The sequence below is a fragment of a genome, unplaced genomic scaffold (assembly GCF_019419815.1).
Source record: "Pyrus x bretschneideri cultivar Hongxiangsu unplaced genomic scaffold, Pyrus_bretschneideri_v1 Contig50, whole genome shotgun sequence".
Taxonomy (NCBI): domain Eukaryota; kingdom Viridiplantae; phylum Streptophyta; class Magnoliopsida; order Rosales; family Rosaceae; genus Pyrus; species Pyrus x bretschneideri.
In genome coordinates, this window is record NW_025999788.1 from 1995250 (window position 1) to 2007048 (window position 11799).

The 11799-nt window shown below is 36.2% G+C and overlaps 2 long non-coding RNA genes across 4 annotated transcripts; both read left to right on the forward strand.

The window, feature by feature from the left end:
- Positions 1-208: 208 nt before the first annotated feature.
- On the forward strand, positions 209-3016 carry LOC125470622. 3 transcript variants are annotated; one of them, XR_007252921.1, is made up of 4 exons: positions 209-435; positions 1173-1236; positions 1934-2010; positions 2412-3016. It is a non-coding gene; the product is annotated as an uncharacterized LOC125470622 (long non-coding RNA). The 3 variants fall into 3 exon arrangements; XR_007252922.1 differs by lacking the exon at positions 2412-3016 and having other exon boundaries at positions 1173-1708; positions 1934-2132; XR_007252920.1 differs by lacking the exon at positions 2412-3016 and having other exon boundaries at positions 1934-2132.
- A 6019-nt stretch (positions 3017-9035) lies between these two features.
- On the forward strand, positions 9036-10354 carry LOC103945967. The gene is made up of 3 exons (XR_007252915.1): positions 9036-9195; positions 9497-9600; positions 10065-10354. It is a non-coding gene; the product is annotated as an uncharacterized LOC103945967 (long non-coding RNA).
- Positions 10355-11799: the final 1445 nt, after the last annotated feature.

Sequence of the window (11799 nt, forward strand, 5' to 3'; positions counted from 1 at the left end):
TATATTTTATTTTCGTAACTCTAGTCGATAAGAACGCGTAGGCGTGATCGGAATCGAATGCAAAGTCAAAACGAAACTTGTACAAAATTTTGAACGTAAAGGCATTCCGGTAATCTCACAAGTGGAGATTTTCCCCACTTTTGGACCTTTACATGGGTGACATGTGGCACCCTCTGTTTGTTGCCTTTTTCTTTCCCCTCCCGTGAATCTTTCTCTAGAACTCTCCCTCATTCTCTCGTATCCCTCTCTTCCGTCTTTCCTCTCTAGCGAACCAAGCATATACACACACCCACACCTACAAACAACAACCACAACGGTCACCACACCATCAACATCATTTCCCCTACGAGTTCTACAAACCCAGAATAAGGAGAAACCCTGATTTCTCACTGTGCAAAAAGGTGATCCGTTGAGTTCTCACCATTTTTCGACGAGGTAAGCTCAATAACTACTCCAAATCTTTACAGATCGTGTTTAGAACTATACTTAGGTAATTTTTTAGACAAGTTGGTATTGTTTGGACGCAAAGAGAACAAGAAATATATTTCCAGTTTTCCGGCGAGATTTTGTGGCTTACCAGCCATTTTTCGGTTGATCCCGACGTCAACTCCACTTCATCTTGGTACGACTCGAATCCTCACTCTCCTAGCTTCATTTTAGTTTTTGAATGGTGAGCTTTGGTTAAGTTTTGCCACCAAAACGGAGTCAGGGAAGATTTCCCGGCCAAAACTCCAGTTATCTCTTTCATTGGTCCGGTGACCCGCGAGTGGAAACCAGGTCGAACCCAAACCATAACCCTGAACCGGCCCAAAAACCCATATGGAGCCAACCTAAACCTTTAGGCCAGGCATCACATTAGCCTAGGCCCAACCCGATTCCCTTAGCCTATGCCTAATAATTTGAGCCTAAACCAAAGCCCAAAACCTAAATTGAGAACTGGCCCAACCTAGAAACCCAATCCACGGTCGGTGCGTGAATCGCACGTGGAGCACACGCGTCTCAGCCGCCGCCTACGACGGCACCGGCGACTCAACTCGGCGGGTGGCGGCGCGTGGGTGTACCCAAGGTCCATCCTTAGGTTTTTCGACGTGCCAAATCTGAATCCATTGTCTGTTTCCTAAAATTCGACCGTTTTGGTAAAGTTTTATTAAATGTGCTCTCTTTATGTTTAGGTGCAACGGAGGGAAGTGATCCAGTCCATTCTAGTTTGAGCAGCTCTTCGATAAAACAGTACTTGTGAGTGGACATCTTCCTACTTGCTTTGTGGACTTTTATAATTATGGTAGTTGATTTATCGAAATTACATTTTATTAATGGTATTGAATTATGGGATTTGCATATATGGATTTCTATGGTTTTCGAATACCATTTTACGAACATGAATTATTTTATGGATTTCATGATTACGATTTATCTTGGATTATGAGATGAGATTTTGAGCTTGTGAGCTCCAAATTTGATGTGAGACTTTTGAGATATGTTTTTGGTACTTACCTAGTGGGTTATCATACGGCACATCCGCACACCATGGGTATAGATGTCTATGGCCATAGGACACAGTTGATGAGGAAGAGTGAGATATGATATATGATATACCCCTAGCTTCACTACCGAAAGCAGTGTCGGTGTGGATGTTATGCTATTTTATACAGCTTCACCTTTGGGTGATGGACATGTTATTCGGCTTCACCTTTCAGGTGATGGACAGGTACTACCTTCGGGCGACTATGATACCCCTAGTAGAGTACTTCACTGATACGATTTACAGATGTTTTACATGGCATGCTAGGGTTTTTATAAAACCTATATGTAGTATTATATATGTGTTTTCAAAATAAGGGGTTAGTATGTCATGAAATAAACTGGTTTTTCGTATTATTACTATTATTATAAACTTTGGTCCACTCACATTTTCTGTTTTGCGCCCCCTCAGGACATAGTGACGAAGAGTACAACCCGAGCTTCGAGGCTTTTCCCTACCAGTGATCCTGCTTACTTCCATTTACATATGTCCGTTCTTGACTCTTGTAAATTGATATTCACTTTTCTTTAGCACTCTGTTTATTGGTATGCTCTGGACATATTGCATCTTTTACTTCGGATTTGAAATCATTGATCTTTCTGTTCGTTCATGTGGATTTTGCATCATTATTATTGTCACTTAGCATTGATGGTTCTATATCATTCCTATTTGTTTTACGATTTTTAGTTTACATGTCCTTTTATATTCTTACTTGCTCCTTATCATTCGTGTTGTTCATACACTTAGGGCTTTCGTCACTCTTAAGTGTCGGCCCGCACATGCTATCCAGGTGTCATTTGGATATTTAGGATGGGGTGTGTCACCTTTACCATATTTATAACTGAATAAGAGGTTTTATTTATGATTAATTGTGCATTATTCTTTTCAGGTTATTTAGAAGGGCTATTAATGAACACCAAACAATTTGAAATCGTATAAAAGAATGACTCGTGTGCTTGATCTAGATAAAATGACTTAAGCCATCTCGAAACCAGCCGATCAAATTTATCCAAATTCTAATGAAAGTAAGTCGTACTCATTTTCATTTATAAGTGAGATATTTTAAATTAGAATTTTGTGAATGACGAGTTCAATACCAATTTATTCTCTCACCCTTAATGTAAATGTATATCGTTGTATTAAAAAAATTACATTATATACATGCATACCCCATAACAAACTAAATCACTTAAGACTTCATTTTTTAAATATTTGCTTTAAAACAACAAACACAAGGTTTTGCCATAAAGCTAATTAGTAATATAGAAAGTATCTCAATTATTTATAAGCACATAAAATGTCCCTCATCCCATTAATGCATGATTCGTTCTCAACAATATTCTACCAAGCATATCAAGTTTTGAGCTGTAGTTTGTATAATATGGATCTAAAAAATAAATAAATATCGGCCGTCGTGACGTCGTCTACCATCTTACGGACCTCTTTTTAACACACAAAATGATACAACTAAACATATTATTAATTACCAATCAACTAAATGATCTTGACAGTAAGAATATCTTAATTTTAGACAAAGACAGAATATATTGAGTCTTCATTATTCTAATATTTTCTTTTTGGTCAAATAATAAACTTGCTATCTGGCATCATCATGCACGATTGTTTATACAGAATTTTCAAACCTCTTTTATTTATTATTTTTTTATCAGATGTAAATTGAGCATCCCGCCGCCACAGCTGTTTACAACGTACAGCTGGGGATTCATGTCATATTTGTTAGCGGTGGTAAACTCGGCACTATGTAACGTCGGTAGTCGTTGCCTGTTCGGGTTATCTTTTATTTTTAATTGAGCTTTCATACTCTTTTAGGTCATTTTGTTTGTTATTATTATTATCTTTATGCTGCCTCTTTTATTGAATTTGTAGAAATTGTGTTGTATGTTTTTTGGCTAATAAATTACATATCAAATTTTTATTAGGATCTTAAATTTACTATCTACGATATTTGCTTGTATCTCTGAAATTCATGTCAACAAACAAAAAAGTACATAAAAAGCATGCTTCTGACGCATTACGACATTTCCTTGTATCCCTGAAATTCATGTCGACAAACAAAAAAGTCCATAAAATCATGCTTCTGAAGATACAATTGTCATATAAATTCTTGTCCAAAAAACAGTGAATAGTCAATATTCTTGACCCACTAGAAACTTGAAACAATGGTTTTAAAAAAAATGAGAATTTGTTGTGGGCTAATTCAGTCAAATAATCTTCGAAAGGTTGTAAAAGTGGAAGATCCATAAAAGAAAGGAGATCGTGTTCAAGCTTATTTGCTAGTTTGTTCTGTTGCTACTCAATATTTTCTTCTACTTTTTTTTTTTGTTGAAATATTTTCTTCAACTTTTCGATTCTTAATTTACGAGGAAGATGAAGTTACATTTGCAATCTTTTGCGCAATTGCATTGTCATTTAGTATTTAATACGTGCATAAACTCAATTGCAGGTCATTTATTAACAAAAGAAAAACTCATAGACAATTTTTGAGATATAAAAGAAAGACGAGCATCATATTAATTGAATGCACTGATTTTTCTTGTGTAAAAATTGAAAATTTTCTTGTAACTTGTTTTATGTTTTGGCCTCATGCATGAAGTGCTAGCTCCGCCACTGGACATGGTTATTCATTAAAATATTTCGTCTACTCCCTTTCAACTTCGTTTTTCAGTGGAAGTGTTTCCCTTGGCGTTGGTCCAATATTCTCATCTATAATCCTTGTTTCGTTCACCAATACTACTTTCATTCCAAAAGGAGCCCTATTTAGAATGTTGTTCTAATGAGGAGATGACGTTCGGGAGGACATTTTTGCCCTAGTATTCGGGCTCCCGAGAAATCATTAAAACGCAGTATATATATAATTTTAAGTTTTCTCCCGCTTTTTAATAAAAGAGAGAAAAGAAAGAATATGAAGAGGATGAGTACAAGGTAGAAGAAAGTGAAGGGAAAGAATGTGAATCCGAAACCGAATTGAAAATTAATCAATCCCTTACAGAGAAAAAATACACAAAGTCAAAATCAGTAGAAGAAAAAGAAACAAGAAAGAAAAAAAAATTATGTAAATAAATAGCCACAACAATTTGAAAATTAGTAACCCTTACAGTGTAACTTTTGGATTTATCTCAAATTGTTTTAAATATATTGTTAACACGAAGAATGGTATAGCTAATACATATTATTAGCCACTTATTACTATAATTAAGTGAGAGGCCTTAACTTTAATTATCGTCAATGACGAATTTGAACCACATTATTGCTGACCTATTGTGAGGGTTGGCATACTCTCCGCTCTCTTAGTGTAGATAATATTGGTTGTTTTAAAAAAAAAAATTATTAAAGTATAATGACTAAAAGTGATCATTACTTTAATAATTTTTCTTGGTCAACATACAACCACACTCTTGCACCTTGCATCATCAGTGACACATGATTTTATCTATTATAGATGCAAGCCACTATACGTTAGTGTCAACTCATTTTTTATAGGACAAGGATTCTCTCTGAATCCTTTTTTTGAGGATTCCGGAATCAATCAATTGTGTTTGTTTATCGTACATCTGCGGTCAGTTTTCGTTAGGTACTATTTATATTTAATTTTAAATTTAAAAATTAAAATGATTTCTAATCGCACGATATATGATGAACAAACATGATTGATTAATCCTCCGAATCCCCACAAAGAGGATCCGCAGAGGATCCTATTCCTTTTTTATAAAGGACAAAATTTTTACACCATGATAATCTAAATTATGGAAAGGGGTTTCAAACTTAGTGTAGATTTTTTCAGGTCAACGGGCCGAGGGCCCCATTTCAACAACACCGATACTGTTCCCAACTTGGTAGTTTCCATCTGCCAAATCCGTCAAGTGTGAAGTTTTATCACAAAAGGACTCAGTGTTAGTTAAAGTGGGGTAATCCTATTTAAATTGCTTTTCTCCTTTCCCTCTGGCCGATGTGGGATTCTAACATGCCCCCGCACGTGAGACCCCATTTTGTGGGTCATACATGGAGATCCACACATCGGCAACTACGTGGAGCCAAGTCGGGGCTCACCCAACATGCTGGACCAAATGGGGACCCACCCAATCACGTGGCAACATTGGCCTACGTAGAGCCATGTTAGGACTCACCCATTGCGTAGGGCCAAAGAGGACCCACCCAATCACGTCGCTATATGAGCCTGTCCTCTGACTCTGATAACATATAGAATTTTTCAGGTCGATGGACCGAGGACCCTATTCCAACAACACCGATATCGTCCCTAACTTAGTAATTACCACCTGCCCAATCCGTCAGGTGTGGAGTTTTATCACAAAAGACTTTGATGTTAGTTAGAATGGGGTAATCATTTTTAAATTGCTTTTCTCCTTTCCCTCTGGCCGATGTGGGATTCCAACACTTAGGTACACTGTACCGATATACATATGTACTTAATTATCTTAGAAACATATGAGCCAATCCTTCGTATAGTATCATGTCTCCCAACATTTTTGTATTTATAAACAATATTATAGTGACGAGAATCGAAATTAAAACATCGGTTGTCACTAGTACAAAAACATACTTGCGCGACAAAGCAAATTACGTTGCACAAAGTATGTTTGCGCAACGGTGACAACAAAACGTCACGCAAAGACGTTTTGCGCAACGGAACTTTGCGTGACGAAGACCGCCATCACCCAAACAGCTTCTCGCAACAAAGGAACACCTTCGTCGCACAATGTTGGGAAAAAAACGGTAAAAGCCTTGGTTTGGAGCCAAAATCTCGCGTAACGCACAGGCCACGTCGAGTAAACATCCTTTGCGCGATGAAGGTACACCTACGTCGCGCAAAGCTATTTTGCGCAACTAATGCACACCTTCGTCATGCAAAGTCAACAACTTTGTGGTATAACATAAGATTTTGTGGTATCCATTTGTGTAAATATTTTAAATTGACAATCAAATTAGTTCATTGTATTCATATAGGATCAAGAAGTGTAACTGTAAAAAATCAATAAAATCAGAGTTAAAATAACTGTTAAATCGTGATTTTTCGTTTATAACTGTTGAAAAGTTTTGTCCTGTTACTTGATATCTGAATGTTTATTTTTTGTGATTTTTGGTGTGTGCGATCTCGAAGCATATACAAACAAGTTTGACAATTGGATCGTTGAAGCTAATTTCGTAGAATGCGTATCCCATCAAAACAATAGATTTATTAACATTTAGAGTTTATTTATACTTTTATTATGTATAACATAAGATTTTGTGGTATCCACTTGTGTAAATATTTTAAATTGACGATCGAATTAGTTCATTGTATTCATATAGGATCAAGGAGTGTAGCTGTAAAAAATCATCAAAATCGGAGTTAAAACTACCTTTAAATCGTGATTTTTCGTATATCACTGTCGAAAAGTTTTGTCCCGTTACTTGATCTCTGAATGTTTGTTTTTTGCGATTTTTGGCGTATGCGATCTTGAAGTATATATAAACAAGTTTGACGGTTGGATTGTTGAAGCTAGTTTTGTAGAATGCGTATCTCATCAAAACAATAGGTTCACTAACACTTCGAGTTTATTTATATTGTCATTAAGTATAACATAAGATTTTGTGGTATTCATTAGTGTAAATATTTTAAATTGAAGATCGAATTCATTCATTGTATTCATATAGGGTCAATGAGTGTAGTTGTAAAAAAATCATCAAAATCGGAGTTAAAATAACCGTTAAATCGTGATGTTTCGTTTATAACCGTTGAAAAGTTTTGTCCCGTTACTTGATCTCTGAATGTTTATTTTTTGCGTATGGGATCTCAAAGTATATACAAACAAGTTTGATGGTTGGATCGTTGAAACTAGTTTCTTAGAATGTGTATCCCATCAAAACAATAGATTCATTAACACTTGGAGTTTATTTATACTTTCATTAAGTATAACATAAGATTTTGTGGTATTCACTAGTGTAAATATTTTAAATTGAAAATCGAGTTCTTTCATTGTATTCATATAGGGTCAGGGAGTGTAGCTGTAAAAAATCATCAAAATCGGAGTTAAAACTACCGTTAAATTGTGATTTTTTGTTTATAACTGTCGAAAAGTTTTGTTCCGTTACTTGATCTTTGAACGTTTGTTTTTTGTGATTTTTGGCTTATGCCATCTCGAAGTATATTAAACAAGTTTGACAATTTGATCGTTAAAACTAGTTTCATAGAATGCATATCTCATCAAGTTCAATGATATATATATATATATATATATATATATACACATATTAAATAGCTTTAAATTTATTTATGTTGTACATATAACAGTTAATGTCACATCCCGGCCCGAGGCGGATCACTTCCCGAGCTCACTTCACCACCGTAGCACGATATTGTCCGCTTTGGGCTTACCATTCCCTCACAGTTTTGTTTTTGGGAACTCACGAGCAACTTCCCGATGGGTCACCCATCCTGGGAGTGCTCTCGTGCGCTACTCGCTTAACTTCGGAGTTCCCATGGAACCCGAAGTCAGTGAACTCCCAAAAGGCCTTGTGCTAGGTAGAGATGAGAATATACATATAAGGATCACTCCCTTGGGCGATGTGGGATGTCACAATCCACCCCCCTTAGGGGCCCGACGTCCTTGTCGGCACACCACGGCCAGAGTTAGGCTCTGATACCAATTGTCACATCCCGGCCCGGGCCAGATCACTTCCCGAGCCCGCTTCACCACCGTAGCACGATATTGTCCGCTTTGGGCTTACCATTCCCTCACGGTTTTGTTTTTGGGAACTCACGAGTAACTTCCCGATGGGTCACCCATCCTGGGAGTGCTCTCGTGCGCTACTCGCTTAACTTCGGAGTTCCCATGGAACCCGAAATCAGTGAGCTCCCAAAAGGCCTCGTGCTAGGACGGATCACTTCCCGAGCCCGCTTCACCACCGTAGCACGATATTGTCCGCTTTGGGCTTACCATTCCCTCACGGTTTTGTTTTTGGGAACTCACGAGCAACTTCCCAGTGGGTCACCCATCATGGGATTGCTCTAGCCCCCTTCTCGCTTAACTTTGGAGTTCCTATGGAACCCAAAGCCAGTGAGCTCCCAAAAGGCCTCGTGCTTGGTAGAGATGGGAATATACATATAAGGATCACTCCCTTAGGGGATGTGGGATGTCACACTTAAGAAATTGAATGGTATGTATATTTATTAAGTAGCTTTAAATTTATTATTGTAGTTCGGATCGAGTTTTTGTTAGAAAAATATATTATTGTGGGTTTTAATTGAATTTGAAGGGAGTAAAGTCACATTTTCAGTAAATTTTATAATAATTTTTTTTTAAATATAACGCAACACCAAGATAGGGTCATTGCGCAAAAACATTTTGAGCGACGCCAGGATGGGGTCGTCATGCAAAAACACTTTGCACGACGTCATAATGTATACATGCATTGCGGAATTTGTTAAAATTTTGACGGTGCAATTGTAAAAAATAGGCGTTTTTTTATTTATTTAAATTTTCCCAAATTTTGCCTGTCTCTCTTCCCTATCTTTCTCTCTCACTCAGTCTCTCTCATCTCTTCCCTCTAGCTTATCTTGCCTATCTCTCACTCAGTCTCGCGTAGCCTTCCTCTCGACTGGACCCAGGCAGCCTTCTCCTCATCCTTCCTTCCTCCCGACTGCACCCAGCCAGGTATCCATCTTTTCTTAATTCTTTATTTTTCTTCTTTCTAAGGTCAGAATCAGGCTTTAATGCCTTAATTTGAAGATTTTGGTATTGTAAATAGATTTAATTTAGAAAATTAAATTAGAAATTGGGGGTTTTAGTGTTAAATCGAATTTTGGAGTTTTTTCCTTGGACTAACAGCTCAAACTAGTACTCAAACTAGAAACATTAGACAAAGTAATACCACAGGTTCGTAACATGCTAATCTTTGATATATCACTTGTAGTCTTGTTTATAGTTCTCAACTGATGAGTTTGATTATTCACAGGATGGCTCTGTAGATCCTGATTCTTTGAGCACTAGCATTAGCACTGATATAGAACCTCTTCCAGGCCTTGCATCCATACTTGAAGAGCTAGTACAGGAAGATGGGTAACGTTTTTGCATTTTTTGGTTTAGGAAGAGCTATTTCTGAATATTTTAATGGCTTTGATTGAGAGACAGTATTTATCTGAACATAAACTGCTGATAGTTACCAAAAACTAGATTTTGTCAGAACTTCTACAAAGTGTGAATAAAGAAATAAATGATTAACTACTGAACTCCATTCACGAACTCATACACGGAATTGAGGTCACAAAGATGACTTTTTTTGGCAACAAACTAGTCCAGCCTCTTTTGCTTCTCATTAGATAAAAGTTAATTCATTATAATTTTCAAATAAATTATTTCAAAATTGTACTTTTAAGCATGAAGTTCTCCCAAGCATTGGTTCTGAGTAAATTATATGTTTTCAAAGACTGAGCGGTAAACTATTGTGGTTCAGATTATTAGTTTGTTAGGATGGTCTTGTTAGCTAGTTATGTTTTTCCTCTTAATTCCATTTTCCACTTTAGGTTTGCTCTTTTCGGACTTTGCAGATAAGCTGTTTGAGCCTCGACCGCCTTTGGATTTCAAACCACCTTCGGAGAAGAAAAAGTGCCCACCTTTGACAGGTACAGCCATGAAAATAAGTGGTTAGCATTGGACAGAGATCAATAATTGATTTATTAAGTACTAGAACACAACTCCTAAGTTGACGTTACATTTGTATACTCTGTATACAGAGATTAATATTTGATTTATGCAGTAGTAGTACATGACTCTTAAATTGAAGTTGCAGTTGTATACTCTGTATACCTTTTTTTTTTTTCATGTAGTAGTACATGACTCTTAAATTTAAGTTGAAGTTGCAGTTGTATACTCTGTATACTCTATATGGGAAGTCGCTCAATTTATTTACTATTTCTTTCATCAATGTAGATTTCATTTCCAATACACCTCATCATGTGTGTCGAAGTTTTAGCCTAATATATAAACAACACAAATCAAGTGATGTGGAACACGTGTGGCCGTTGTATTTCACATGCGAGACATGTTTTGATACTATGAAAAATGTTAAGGTTCTACTATAAAACCAATTAGCAATAGAAAATAACATAATTTACTTAAATTCATGCAAGACTTATTATTCTATTAATATTAAATTCATTCTCAACATTATCTCTTTTTCTGACAACTGTAAGCTTATGAATTTTCGTTTGGATATAAATTTCATCCGGAGGCAAGAGATTAGTCAAAGGATTCCTAGCAATCCGACAGACTGGTCAATAAAAATCAGTACTTCTGATATCTGAAGCAACATAGGTATGTCGTTGGATCCGATAGAGCAGCAATAATTGAAAATGAAGAAAAAAGTTGGTGACAGTATAATGCAGTGGAGGGCTATAGCATAAGAACCTGGCTTTTCTTCCTTTTCGGTTTCCATATATTTACATTTCTTTCTATTTGTGCGGTTATAATTAAATCAAATCAACATTTTATATCACTATTATTTTTTATCTTATTATCTTTATAAAAAAAATCAATATAAAATGTTGACATGGCTTAACCATGACCGCATAAAATAGGAAAAGATGAGAGTGTATGAAAATTGGAAGGGCAGAGAAGCCAGGTTCATAACATAAGGGTGGCCTACGTTTTTCGAAAGAATAATGTTAGGTAGATTAGAATTTTAAATTTAATTTTCAACTCAAATGACGTTTCACTAATAAGAAATAAGCACGTTAATTATCTTTTAAATACTAATTTAATTATCAACAAACACATCATTTAATTGACAAAATTTAATTTAAAACTGTAATCGCTCTAACCTTTTTTTAAAGCTACCAAAGAAACATGCATTCACCAGCATGAAAAGGTTGGATGTAAAGAGGACAACTTTGACTTACCATTCAACTGTTGGACTTACCATTCAATTGTTATGAAATTTACGTGTATGCCATCAAAGCCAAATGCTTAACCAACGGGCATGTTATACATTTCTTTGAAAACCAATCTTAAGTGTATCCAAACTTTAGTGAGTTTGGAAGAAAATACGTAGTGTCTTACTTATGAGAATTGAGAGAGAAAAAACTCAATGAACTGAGAGAGAAATCCTCTTGAGTGAATCCATGAGAGGAGCATAGCCACCTTAGTGAGAGTTGAGTCACTTTAGTGAGATTGTTGCTTTTAATCTCATTATTCTATGTGGTTTGCCACCCCCATTTTCCGTTCGTCAATATGGTTTGTTGGTCCTTCTTTCTGACGGTG